Genomic DNA, 14,321 nt, shown 5'->3' on the forward strand with positions numbered 1-14,321 from the left:
GGACGAAGTCTCTCCCGGTGGCTACTTTGAACGGAGAGAACCCGGTGCTCTTGTGGACGGCGTTGTTGTATGCCACCTCCGCGAATGGTAGTAGCTCCGCCCAATCGTCCTGTTGGTGCCCCACGTAGCAGCGCAGGTACTGTTCGAGCCCCCCGTTCAGGCGTTCCGTGGCTCCGTCCGTCTGCGGGTGCGCCGCGGAGGATAGGGCTTGTTTCGTCCCCACCCGCTTCAGGAACTCCCGCCAGAACCGCGCGATGAAGTTGCCGCCCCGATCGCTGACGATACGTCGAGGTGCGCCGTGGAGTCGGTAGACATGTTGCACGAACAGTCTCGCCAGCCCCTCGGCCGTGGGGACTCGCCGGCACGCTACAAAGTGCGCTTGTTTGGAGAATAAGTCCGTGACCACCCAAATGGCGGTCTTCCCCTTACTCTCCGGGAGCTCCACTATGAAGTCCATGGCGACCTCTTGCCAAGGGCCGTCGGGTTCCGCTACCGACTGGAGTAGGCCTCTAGGTTTGCCTTTGGCTCCTTTCGCTGTTGCGCACACCGGGCAACCCCCCGAGTACACCTCCACGTCCTTCCGGAGCGTGGGCCACCAAAACTGCCGCCGGATTAAGTGGAGTGTCTTTACGAAGCCGTAATGCCCCGCGCTCCGGCTGTCGTGGGCTCTCTCCATGACCTCCCGTCGGCAACCCTCGGGCACGTACAGCTTTCCTTCGTGCCACCACAACCCCTCTTGGCCGGTTAGCGCCTCTCGGTTCTGCTTGAGCCAAGCGTCCTGCTCCGCCGCCTCCGCGAACCCTTGCCTTACTTCAGACGCCGCGTCCCGTCGCTCCCCCTTGGTCTGGCTTCGGGTCACCGCCTTTGCAGCCAGCCTGCTGGCGGGGATGACGGAGTCCACGATCTCCTCCCGTAGGCTGGCGTGTTGGGGCATGCGAGACAGTCCATCCGCTAGGAAGTTGCGCTTCCCGGGGATGTGTTTCAGTGTGAACCTGAACCTCCCGAAGTATTGGGACCACCGTGCCTGTTTGGGGGATAGCTTACGCGGGGTCTTCAGGGCCTCGAGGTTCTTATGGTCCGTCCACACCTCGAACGGTTCAGTTGCCCCCTCCAGTAGATGCCTCCACGTGGCCAGCGCCCACTTGACCGCGTACGCCTCTTTCTCCCACACCATCCACCTCCTCTCCGTCTCGGTGAATTTGCGGGAGGCGTAGGCGCACGGGTGGATGGCCCCCTCCGGGCTGGGTTGGAGCAGGACTGCTCCCGTTGCCACGTCTGATGCATCCACTTGGATTATAAACCGCCGGTCTGGGTCGGGATGGCGCAGGATCGGCTCCGCGGTGAACCGCCGTTTTAGTTCCTCAAACGCCCCCTGGCATTCTGCAGTCCACGCGAGTGCCATGCTGGGCTTGGGGGGTTTCCCAGTGCCCTTGGTTTTTAGCAGGTCGGTTAGGGGAAGGGCTATTTGGGCGAAGTTCGGGATGAACTGACGATAGAAGTTCGCAAACCCTAGGAAGCTTTGGAGTTGCCTCCGGGTTCGCGGCGCTTCCCAGCCCAGGACATCCCTTACTTTCGCCGGGTCCATCTCAATTCCCCGGCTGGATATTCGGTAGCCGAGGTAGTCTAGTTGCTCTCGATGGAACTCGCATTTCGAGAGCTTTGCGTACAGCTGTGCCTTCAGCAGTCTCTGGAGCACCGTGCGCACCAGGCTCACGTGCTCCGCCAGGGTCTCGGTGTAGATGAGGGTGTCGTCCAGGTAGACCAGGACGCCCCGGTAGAGTAGGTCGTGCAGCACCTCATTTATTAGCTGCATAAATACCCCCGGGGCCCCTTTTAATCCGAACGGCATCACGGAAAACTGGTAGCTTCCGAGCGGGGTGTTGAACGCCGTCTTCCACTCATCTTTTGCGCGGATCCTAACTCTGAAGTAGGCTTCGCACAAGTCCAGTTTTGTGAACACCCTCCCCTTCGACAGATGCGACATCAAGTCCTTCATCAGGGGGAGGGGGTATTTGTACTCCGTGCTGATTGCGTTCAGCCCCCGGTAGTCTACGCACATACGGAGCGAGCCGTCCTTCTTCTCCCGGAATAACACCGGGGCCGCTAATGGTGACTTCGCGGGTTGGATGAATCCCCGCGCTAGGTTCTTGTCTATGAACTCGCGCAGGGCCCCCATCTCCCTCCTCGACAGGGAGTACATTTTCGGCTTAGGCAGGGTCGCTCCTGGCTCTAGCTCGATGGCGCAATCACTGGGCCGGTGTGGTGGGAGCTGGTCGGACTCCTTCTCCCCGAACGCTGCCGCCAGGTCTCGATACTGCCTCGGGATTCCGCCGCCCGTCGGGGGTTCCCCGGGTCCGGCCCCTCGCTTTGCGGTCGCCTCGCCAGTCGCCGCTGCCTCCCCTCGCCTCGGGATCGTGGCGGGTCTCCGGGGTCCCGGCGCTGCTGCTGCTGCTGTTGCCGCCCGGGTCTCGGGCCCCATCTGCTCTCGCCCCGTCTCCCGGTGTCCCGGATCCTCCGCTTGCCCGCCGGTGGTTGCGGCTGCCTCCGTCTCCACGGCTCGGTCCCCTCTGCTCTCGCCCCTCGCCGGTCTGTTGACCCCGAACCGCACTGCCTCCGCCGTCCAGTCGACTCGTGGATTCCGCTGCCGCAGCCACGCCAAGCCGAGTACCACCGCGTAGTCGGCCACCGGGACCACCACGAACCTCAGTTCTTCCCGGTGACTCCCGATCGTCATCTGGACCGGCTCGGTGTAATACTGAGCTGGCCCCCCCCCTGCCAGCGTGCCATCTAACTGGCTGAATGAAATGGGCTCCCGGAGGCGCCTCAGCTGTAGCCCGAGCCCCGAGACCACCGCTGGGTGCATCAAGCAGTGGGTGCAGCCCGAGTCCAGTAGCGCCCGTAGCTGCGCCTCCCCTCCGGATCTCACCCCCTGGACGTGTATCCTCACCCGGAACGGTGGGCAGTCCTCGTCTCCTATTGGGTCCGCGCGCCTTGACTCCCCTGCTCGCACTGGGACGCCGTTCAGTGCGAGCGCGCCTCGTTTCCCGCCGGCTCCGAGTCCTCTCCGGAGGATGCTGTCTCCGGGGTCGACCACCCCCCGCGTCCTTTCTTGGTCACCGCCGCCACTGCCCCCTTCCGCGGTCGGTCACCGGTCCTTTTCCCGTTCGCACGCGGGGTTTTGACTTCGGGCCGTGGTGGGGCGCCTTCCCGCTCCGTCGGACACTGCGCCGCTCGGTGGCCTCTGCCTCCGCATCGGAAGCACAGATTCGGGGCTCTGGTCGCCTCTCGCCTCCCGGTGGACTGCCGTTGACCGCTCCGTCTCTCCTCGGGGGTCCTCTCCCTCGGCCGGTCCCTCGTCTGGTCCCGTCGTCTTGTGCTCTGTTGGATCTGCCGCCACGCCGATTCCGCCGTTCCGGCCAGCCAGATCCAATCCTTCACTGTGGACGGGTCGTCCCGCCCCAGTGCCCGTTCCAGGATCTCTGGGTTGAGTCCCCTCTTAAAATACTTCACCTTCAGGGACTCCGGCCAGTCCGCGAGCTTCTCGGCCAACCTCCGGAACTCCAGGGCATATTCCGATACCGATTTGCCCCGCTGTCTGAACTGTAGGATGTCGTCCTCCGCCCGCTTGGCGCTCAATGTGTCCTCGAATCTGTCCCGGAGCGCCTGCATGAAGTCCGGGAAACTCCGTAGTTCCGCCGCGTTGGCATCGTACAGCCCGATCACCCAGCTGGCTGCTTGGCCATCTAGCAGCTCGGCCACGTAGGATACCCTGTCCTCGTCTCTAGCGAATAGGTGACCACCCCTCTGCATGAACCCCCTGACGTGCGTCAGAAAGTGCGGCAGCTGTTCGGGGTCCCCTGAGAACTTCCCAGTGATACCTCGAAGTCTCAGGGCGTCTGCCGCCCGTTGGTCCTCCGACCGGGGCGCCGTGGGTGGTGCCGGCGGGGGTGTCGGACCGCCCCCCTGTCGCTCGCCTCCTCGTTCACCGCCGGTGGCCCCACTCTCTGTAGTAGGGTCTGGAGCATCGCCTCCACGGCGTCTAGGCGTCGCTCGACTCTCTCCTCTAGTCGGGCGAATTTCTCGCTCCACTCACGGTTCCGGAACCCCGAACCCCGGGTCATCGTAACGCCTGAATCGTCTGGTCCTTGGTTCACGCCGATCGACCACCACTCGGATGGAGTGCGCCCGGCCCTGGCCGCTGCCCCGTCGCTCCCGGGCGGCTCCGACCGCCCTTCCGCGAGCCTGGATCCCTCGCGCTCCCGCTGACCCACGGATTCCTCGTCGCTGGTCATGCCTGTATTGAGAAAGAAAACGCTCCTCGGTGGTACCGGGTAGCGCTGACGGTGAGTCCTGGCTTTATGTGAGATTTGCCCCGTTCGACAGAGAAACTCTCGTGACACGTGTGGTTCACAAAGAAGGTTTACTCATGCGTAACGTAGTAGTCACAAGCAAAGCCAGGACTGGCTTGGTACAATTGCATCACTTGTTATATTCCCCCCTTCCCGCGCTTTTTCCCGCCTCGTGATCGCGTTGCGGCTGTGGGCTATTAGGCCCCCCAATGTCCCCCCTGATCGTTCATGATGGCAGGGTCAGTCAGAGTCCATTGTCCTTGATCGCCAGTCCCCCTCCGGCTGGGTTGGTCCCTCCCTGCTACGTGCAGACCCGCGGGTTCTGTGCTGCGTTGCGATCTTGTTTCGCTGCCCTGCGGCCCCGTTCCTTGCTTGCTCGCGCCGTTATCAGTTTATAGTTAAAAGCTTCCGCTGTGGTTTTCCTGTTTAGCTGGCCGCAGGTGGCTCGTTAATTAGCGGCGCTTTCGGTTCCTCTTTTCCCCGCTAGCTACCGCCGGTGGATTCCGCGTGGTCTGGTTGCGAGCTTCCCTGCAGCCCCGTGCTTCCCTGAAGCCTCGTGCTGACCGAACCTGACACTTGGAAGGATTAAGAGATGCCTAGAGCGCTGCTGGAGGAAAACAAGGACCGAACACAAGCTAGAACTGCTACTAAGGCCTACCCTGTGGCGGTAAAAGCAGCAAAACGTTGATATTTCTCTGCTCTTATTGCATCCACAGAATGCTGCCCGGTGGCCCTATTTAAGATCACCCAATCCCTTTTGGGAAAGGGGAGCCCAGTGGCCCATTTACAGGGCCACGCCAAGGAGTTTTCTTGGCATCTGGAGGATAAAATCACTCAGTCCCAGTTGGATGCCAAGTGTGGGACATGGTCTGTAGAGGTGCCCAGGTTATGGACTTACTCTGTTATCTGGGAACGGTTTGATCCTGTTGGACCCAAGGAAGTGGACGGGGCGGTTAATGCCAGCACCTGTCAACTAGATCCATGTCCCTCCTGGCTGGTTAAGGCTACTCAGGAGATGACATGGGTGGGTCCAGGCAATGATGAATTCATCCCTGAGGGAGGGAGTGTTCCCAGCCACCTTTAAAGAGGTGCTGGTACACCCCCTCCTCAAGAAACCATCACCGGATCCCACCATATTGGACAATTTTCATCCAGTCTCCCACCTCCCCTTTTAAGGGAAGGTGGTTGTGAAGGTGGTGTCATTGCAGCTTCAGAGGATCCTGGAGGAAACAGATTATCTGGACCCCTTCCAGTTGGGTTTCAGGCCTGGATATGGGACAGAAATGGCATTGGTCGCACTCATGAATGATCTCTGGCGGGAGCAGGATGGGGGTACTGCATCCATTCTTGCTCTTGACCTCTCAGTGGCTTTTGATACCATTGACCATGGTATCCTTTTGGGTTGTCTTAGGGAGTTGTGAGTGGGTGGTGCAATTTTGCACAGGTTCCCTTCCTTCCTCCAAAGTCAATCCCAATCGGTGTTGACTGGGGGTGAGAGGTCCAGCTCACGGCCCCTCCTTTGTGGGGTGCCCCAGGGTTCAGTACTCTCTCCGCTCCTCTTTAACATCTACATGAAACCACTGGGTGAGATCATCTGTCACTATGGGAAGAGGTATCATCAATATGCAGATGATACCGAGTTACATATCTCCATCCCAGGTGACCTGAGTGATACTGTGACCACCCTTTCATGGTGCCTGGAAGCTGTGGGGGTCTGGATGGGGTGCAACAGGCTTCAGCTGAACCCTGGTAAGACAGAGTGGCTGTGGATCAGAGGCCCCTCTGTATCCAGGAATTTACTATTTTTGGTTCTGGACCGGGTTGCACTGCCCCAGACAGGCCAGGTGTATAATCTGGGGTCCTCCTGGACTTGTGACTCCCACTCAAGGAGCAGGTAGCAGTTGTGGCCAGGAGGGCCTTTGCCCACCTTTGTGTGGTGCGCCAGCTACGCCCCTTCCTGGATCAGGAGGCTCTCCAGTCAGTCACTCACGCCCTGGTCATCTCTTGTTGGACTACTGCAATGCGCTCTATATGCGGCTACCCTTGAAGAGTATCCGGAAGGTGGTTACATGTGGCTCAAAATGCAGCTGCACAAACCATCTTGGGTGCCCCAAAGATGGCACATACTGTATAACACCTCTGCTGGAGGACCTGCATTGGGTACCAGTTTGCTTCTGGGTCCAATTCAAGGTGTTGGTTATCTGATAACTGTTGGTTATCCCCTGTAAAGCCCTACATGGCATAGGTCCAGGTTACTGAGGAACTGTCTCACCCCCATTACATCAACCTGTCCCACTCAGTCAGGCAGAGAGGGCATGTTGTGGACTCCATCAGCGAGAGACTGTCGGCTGGCAGGGCCCAGGAGGAGGGCCTTCTCTGCCGTTGCCCCCGCCCTTTGGAACATTCTCCCCCCAGAGGTGTGGTGGGCCCCCACCCTCCCAGCTTTCCAGAAAGGACTTAAGACCTGGCTCTGTCAGTTTGCGTGGGGCGACAAGAGTTGTAATCGGTCCTGGGGGTGGCTGGTGCCCTGATGACACTCCCTGAGCTGTTCGCCAATTTTATCATCCCTTGGAATTTATTTATTTATTATTTAAGATTGTTTTATAGTGTACTTTAATGGATTTTATCTCTTCTGTAAACTGCCCAGATTCACTTTTTGGCGAGATGGGTGGTGACAAATTTGATATATAAATAAATAAAATAAAAATAAAAATTTATTCAAGAACACTTAAAACAACCCGGAAGTTTGCCAAAAGTCATTGAGAAAGCAACAGTGTCTTTAGATTAGATTAGATTAGATTAGATTCAATTCCCAGGAATTGTGCCTGATTCAAGGGTGAAGTGGGTGGGTTTTCTGCCCATCAGCCAGTTCTGCTGGACAGCTGTGCTTCCTCCAAATAAGGGATACAGCAAGGGAGGCAGATGTAGCCAACTCAAAACTGTTGACATGTACATTTTGGGAGAACACCCCATGATCACTGAAATAAAGCCCCTCCAAAGCATTCTTCTGCTGTTGGCTTTTCTAGGTAACTGGAATCCCCCCACTTTGTGTGCTTCTCCTGGCCCCTTTGGGTGCCTAGGGCGGGCAGCGTTGATCAGACCCTGGAGATGCCCTTTTATTCCTGGCCCTCAGAAAGTGGCCCCTTCCTTTTGTGGGCCATCTTTCCCTGTGCTTCCCTGGTTTGTGGCTCAGGTCCTGAGCAAGCCTGGCAGTGTCGTTCAGTGGTCAGGGTCCTTGTCAGCCTGGCAGCGTGACCGGTTGCAGTTGCTGCAAAACGGCTGGTCCCTGCAGCATTGGCGCCAAACTCCCTTCTGTCAGGGCCTTTTCTCATTTGCACCTACCCACAGCACAAACTTGCCCAACAACTGGGGAGTGGTGGGGGGCTGCCCCTAAGTAGAGGTAGGAGAACAAAGGGGAAAGTTAATTTCAGGTCAGCGTTGTCTTCTGCCAACTCAAGGAAATGTGGAAATCACTGCAACTCAGCAGCAGGGAAAGGCCTGAGTGTATCCTGCAAGAACAAGGAACAAATTCCTTTCTGTCACTAAACACAACCTGGTGGGGATGTGTGTATGTGTGTGTGTTTCAGTCTGGCAATCTGCTGTTCCAGCTCCGAAATCCCAGGGTGCTGCTTTCTTTGTTCCAGCGCTGCCAGACAGGTTAAACCAGAGCAGCTTTTCCGGTCTGGGTCCCATATATTCCATATAAGGTCTTCATTTAATTCTATCTATCTATCTGTCTGTCTGTCTGTCTGTCTGTCTGTCTGTCTGTGTCTGTCTGTCTGTCTGTTAAATAAATAAATAAATGAATGAATGAATGAATGAATGAATGAATGAATAAATAAATTCCCCTTTCACCCCTATGGGTGGCCTGTGTCTTCCTCAATCTTGGGTCTTCCACCAGAGGCCTAGGAGTTGGAGGATTCTGCGCAGGATCTTCTCTGTTCCTAGCACTGCACTCTTCTGGACAGGGAGCTCGAATGTTCCTGGGATCTGTTGGAGCCACTCTCCCAGCTTCGGAGTCACAGCCCTGAGTGCACCTACCACCACTGGGACCCCTTTGGCCTTGACTTTCCACATCCTCTCTAGTTTCTTCTTCAGGCCCTGGTACTTCTCCAGCTTCTCATGCTCCTTCTTCCTGATGCTGCTGTCACTTGGCACCACTACATCAATCACCACCGCTGTCTTCTGGTCTTTGTCTACTACCACGATGTCTGGTTGATTGGCTAGTACCTGAAGTCCCACAGGATCTTAGCCCTGTTATTCTCCACGATCTTCTGTGGAATCTCCCATCTGGACCTGGGAGGGTCTAGCCTGCACAGATGTTCCTGTTCACAATGCCAGCTACTTGGTTGTGCCATTCAGTCTATGCTGTCCCTGCCTGCATCTTACACCCTGCCACTATGCGTTGGACTGTCCCTGAGGCCTCTTTGCACAATCTGCACCTTGGGTCCTGTCTAGTGTGGTAGACGTCTGCTTCATGGATCTGGTGCTCAGTGCCTGTTCTTGTGCGGCTATGATCAGTGCCTCCGTGCTGTCTTTTAGTCCAGCCCTTTCCAGCCACTGATGGGATTTCCCAGCGTCAGCCACCTCAGCTATCTGTCCCCACACACTGTCTTTGTGGCTGGTGTACAACCTCTGGGTGTTGGAAACCTCCATACGTTGTGAGGAGCTTCCGGGTCTTCATATCAGCAGCCTCCATATCCTCTTTGTACAGACTGTACACCAGCCGCAAGGAGGGTGGGTGGGTCTGATGAGTGTCAAAGCCATTGTCCTGGATGAAACCCAGAGCATCCAGGAGTACATCAGTGAGACGGCACCCAAAGATGAGCTGCCGAGAGAACGCCTGAGGCAGCAGCAGATGGGAGGAAGTCCAAGCGGAGGAAGTGCCACGGCAGGAGAAGCCCCTGCGTGGGTGCTTTTTTATCTGGCTTAGAAACAGAGCTAGTAAAAGGTGATCCCACCTCCAAGGGCGGGAGGGGGGCGGGTGTTAGACCATGACTGAGGCCCTGCCTGAGTGGCTTAATCTTTAGTCCGTTAAGGTGCAAGTTATTCACCTTGACAGTTCTAGCTGTTTTTTTTTTCAGGTTATCATAATTCACTGTTACTCATTATTTACTCCAAATATTTATATATAAAGTTTTGTCATTAGGCTCTTTAAATTGAGACGTTTGAAGGAAAATTCTTGAGCAGCTCATAAAGAGACTGAAAACACCTTGAAAACTATGCAGTAATTCCCAAAATTGGCCTTTTGCTCTTTGCCAGTCTAATTGTATTTAATTTGTTGATCCAGTAACTTCCATTAACAGACTGTGGCAGTGACTCAACATGTCTTGATTTCAGCAAAACATTTGATAAGTTAGGGTGCCTACAAGGTGTGGTCAAAAAGGTCAAGATGGTCTGAGCAAAGTGCGACCCATTTTTTATATCAGTTGCATTAAAAAATAGGCAGAGCTTCAATCACACTGTCAGCAGCTGCCATCTTGACTTTTTTGCCCACACCCTGCAGACAATGACAAGACAGTCTGATTACCAAGCTAGTCAAATGTGGGTTGGATGGCTGGCTCCAGAATCATAGGCAAAGATTGTTCATCCATGATCCCATGTTGACCTATCAAGCAGGTTCCCCAAGGTTCAGTCTTGGATCCCATCCTTTGTCAGCATTTTAATGGCTCATCCACAGGATCCAGTGGTTTTGCCAAAAAGACAAAATTAGCATTGTGCTGTCATGCTTCAAACTCTGCCCCATTTGTGCCTGTCTGCAATGTTAACACATATGTATGGAGGGTTTGTGTCATGACATCACAACTCTCATGCCATCATTTGCCCTCCCTGGCCCAGGGGGTCCAGGGGGTCTGATCAAAAAAGTCTGGAGCGCAGCCACAGCAGTGTGGTCAAAGCTCCACCAATAACACGAAAAACAGGCAGAGCTTCTGTTGCCGCCACCTTGACTTTTTTGCCCACACTCTGCGACATCCCTGCTTAGCACGATGCGTAGACCAGACCACAACGGGCAAAGCTCTCTGGCCCAAACAAGGGGAAGAGGCTGCAGGGGCCCCCTCCAGGCAGGAGACGCAGCCTCGGCCCCTGCTGCTGGCTGAGCAGGGAGGCAATGCCCAGCCCGCCTGGTGCAGCACTACAAATCCCATCCCCCTGGCTACATTTGCTGGGGCTGAGGGGGTTGGAGTCTGTCACTCTTGAGAGCGCAGGCAAGGAGCCGTGGCCTTGATGCTGGGGCACCTGGCTTGAGGCAGCCCCCCCATCCCTCGGGGCCTTGTTGAGTATCCCAGTGGGTCCCTGCTGCTCCCCCCAAAGGAAAGGCCTTTGGCTCAGCTCAACTCAACTCAGGTTGCTTTCACTGTGGGGGGAGCATGCGCAGACAGCATGCAAGCCCACAGCCCTCAGTGGTTTGGCTGCTGTCCAGACAGGGTTTCCAAGGTCTGACTAAAACCAGGGCACCAACAGCGACCCTCCCCCCGGAGAAAAGCTGGAGTGCATGGACAGGCTCTGCCTGTCCTGCCCCTTATTTCCCCCCCTGCCTGGCAAAAGGGGCAGAACCAACAGCATCACTTCTGCAGGGGGGCTCCACTCTGGCGCTGCTCCCGCCCCTCCGCCGGCTTCTGGAAGACTGGCGCATGCCGGAGGACAGGAGAAGGGAAGTCTCAGGAGCCTGGCACCCTCCAGACCTCAGCTCCCATCAGCCCACCCAGCCTGCAAGTGCCCACAGATTACCCGGCCAAATCGTCTGGGGACTCCAGGCTGCCTGCCCCTGACTCACTTCGAGTTTCCTTTTGCCACCAGGCAGAAACGGCTGGTTCCTGTCCAGATGAAAGGGGAGCGCGTCCAAAGAACTTCAAATCTCTGCTCTAGAGGAGGATAAATGGGGTGAACGTGTGTCCTCTTCTCACGTATCATGTTCCACATATAACATTATAAAGTAATTGTGTAAAGCAAAGTAAAGTAATCATAAATTAAGTTTAAGCATAATTTTGAGAAAAGTTCATGTGCCCACAGTATGGCGTAGGAGGGTGACTCGAAAGGGCTTAAAGACAGTAATTCAGTTAACTCAGATATTATGGTGCTACAGCCCTATCCATCTCTTCCAGTGCAAACAGTCAACCCCTGGAACAGCTCTTTAGTGCTAGTGAAAAGCAAGGAGGCTGCCAGTCACAAGAGTTGCAAGTCCTGCATGCAGAGTTGCAAGGAGGAGGAAGGGGCAGCAGGGCAGCACTGCAAGCACCTACAGCCTGCAGCCCTTTCCCGCTTTGGGGGGCAGCAATTAGCGTCCCTCGTTCACTTCGACCGGCTGCTTTTTTGCAAAGAAACTCCACTCTTGTTCTATCCGTCTCAGCTGCTCTTCCTGTCCTCGCTCCGCCACTTGCTTTTCTGACCACAGTGGGTTTTGTGGAAAGATAGGCAAGTGGTGCCATCCACTTCAGTGCGCGTGCACGCACACACACACACATTCTAGAACTACAAAATGTTCCCAGCCTGATGGGCCCCTTGGTGAGACTTCCTATCATAACTGTGGGATCCATTTGTTTTGAAACAATAAAACAAGCTGTTCTTTGCAATGAATTCTGTAATAACCTAGGCATAATGTTTGCTAAGGTGGATCCATGAGTTGCCCTCAGAGAGCCATGCCTGCAGATGGTTCCTGACAGCTCTGGTGTTCAGGGGAGGGAAGAGTGGGGGTCCCGAAAGGAGGAGGAAAGGCCGTTCCGCTGCTAATGCTAAAGCTGGAGCAAAAATACTGAAATACTCTTCCCACCTTCTCTCTGTCCTTCTCTTCCATGTTTTTCTGCCTACAAGGGCACTGAAAGAAAACAACGGATGAAAGGGACAGAAAATGGGATTGAAGGATTTCTGTTTTTCCCCACACTGACCTTTTCATGTGCAAAGTACCTGATTCATTACAGTGACTTCTCTGAATGCCAGAATATATATGTGTGTGTGTGTGTGTGTGTATTCATTCATTCATTCATTCATTCATTCATTCATTCATTCATTCTGCTTCTGTTCATGGAGATTCCATTGGATATCATGATTAATATCCAAACTAATTCTCCATGAAACATAATTTTTAAAAGCTAACTTACTTCTTGGCCTGCACTAGATTTTGTAGTATCATAAAAATTAGGCTCTGTTCACACAATTCATTTAACCAGATTACTGAATTAAATCATTTTTTAAAGTTTGCTCAGTGTATTGAACCAGAAGATAACTAAATGCTCGGCGTTTGCACAACATAAAAAAGCTTAAGGATTAATGTGTGCCAATCTTTGCAATTGTACCAGTGCATCTGCTAACCCTTTACCTAACCTCATTCAGCAAGCTATGTGAACACATACTATGCGTAGTGTGATCTTTCGTACCTGGGAGAAAGCCAGGTGAAATCCATTCTCAAAGACAACTTTTTACCAGTTCTGCTTCTCCACCTTCAACCCAGGCAGCTGAGAGCATTAACCAGGCATTTTCCTCCATGCCAGCCTGTATAGTTGCCAGAAAGAGTTTGTTTCATTTTAATTAGACCATCTAATTGAAGATCTTTGAAGTGGGCTGTATTCATTATTTTCTATGAATAAAATAAAATACTGTAAATACAAATCCAGAAGGCCACTAGATGGCGCAAAGAGACACAGAAGGCCCTAATTCACAGCTGCCTGCTAGCGGTGGCCCAGATGTCTGCCATCCAGCAGACGCTTTTCTGTGTTACTGACTGCTCCCTGCCAGGGCATAGCTAGGTCTCCCTGGGCCTGCATTAATTCTACACCTATTGGAGAGCAAGACGGCCACCGAAACACCTCTTCCTTCTGAAGACAGCTGGTAGGCATATCCAAGGAACGCACAAGACTGCCTAGTGCAAGAGTGGACTTGCCCCGTATAAAATCCGTGGTCTTTTGCCCCTTGTGCTGTAGGGACAATCTAACAGAAATGGGCAACCCTGTTTACAACCCCCAAACACCTCTACACTTTGGCAGCAAAGCTGCCAGATTTCATTGGGGGGATTTTTCCCGTTTTTGTCTCCAAGGGTGAAAAAGGTGAAAACAAAAAAGAATGGAAAAATGGTGCCTTTGCCCCAGCTCATGTCCCCTGCCCCCTTGGAGGTTGAAAAGGAAGTAAATATTGTACAAGGTGTCCTACCCTGTCTCAGCCCTTGGGGTCCCTCAACAACCAGGATTGCAGCAAGTTAAAGTTAGATTAAAAAGGGGGGGGGGACAGATGTTCACTCAGGGGACTTTAAATGGGGATAAGACAAATTTATGAAGAGACACATTTATGAAATTGTGGAGCCTCCATGTTCAGAAGCAACTTCAGGTCCTATTGCTGCTCCTTCCTGCCTTCTGGAATGGTGGCCTTCAGTTCCCACCACCCACCACCCCTGACCAAGAAGGCTGTCCAGCCATGATGGGCATTTCTGTTGCACTTGAGCGCAGGGAAGGGTCTGTTCAGAAAGAAAGAAGACGCCGCTCCTGCTGCGTCCTTCTCCTCTTCCTTCATAATCTTCTCCTTCTTCTTCTACAATATTCTGTGCTTCCCATTTCTTCCTTTTCCCCTCCCTCCTTCACGACAGAGTTTGCCTTGCTTCGGGAACATTTTTCTCTCCCGTTTCTTCTTCTTTTTCGCTGTCTCCACCACATTGTTCTCGTTCTCGTCTTCTGCTGCCGCAGCTCCTCCTCTTGTCCTTGCTGAGGCCTCCTGAGAAAGAAAGGCCACCGGGCAGCGGATGGTAACCTGGCCTGTGCCTTCCGCCCATTTGGGGCCATCAAGGCTGGCCGGCTTTGGGACGAGTCCTGTGGCAACCGAGCTCTCCCGAGAGGGCCTCTGTCAGAGCAGCTACCAACTCAGAGCACAGCCTACCTCACCAGGTTGCTGTGGTGCGACTCAGATGAGAAGCAGCCCACAAATGCTTCCTGCTCCAGAGGAGTACGGCAGGAAAGGAACGGCGGTGTGAAGGGATGAGGTGGCGGGCCT

This window comes from Python bivittatus, unplaced genomic scaffold (genome assembly GCF_059951505.1).
Source record: "Python bivittatus isolate LINGU-HERP-01145 unplaced genomic scaffold, Pbiv_v1 ctg000040_np1212, whole genome shotgun sequence".
NCBI classification, from domain to species: Eukaryota; Metazoa; Chordata; class Lepidosauria; order Squamata; family Pythonidae; genus Python; species Python bivittatus.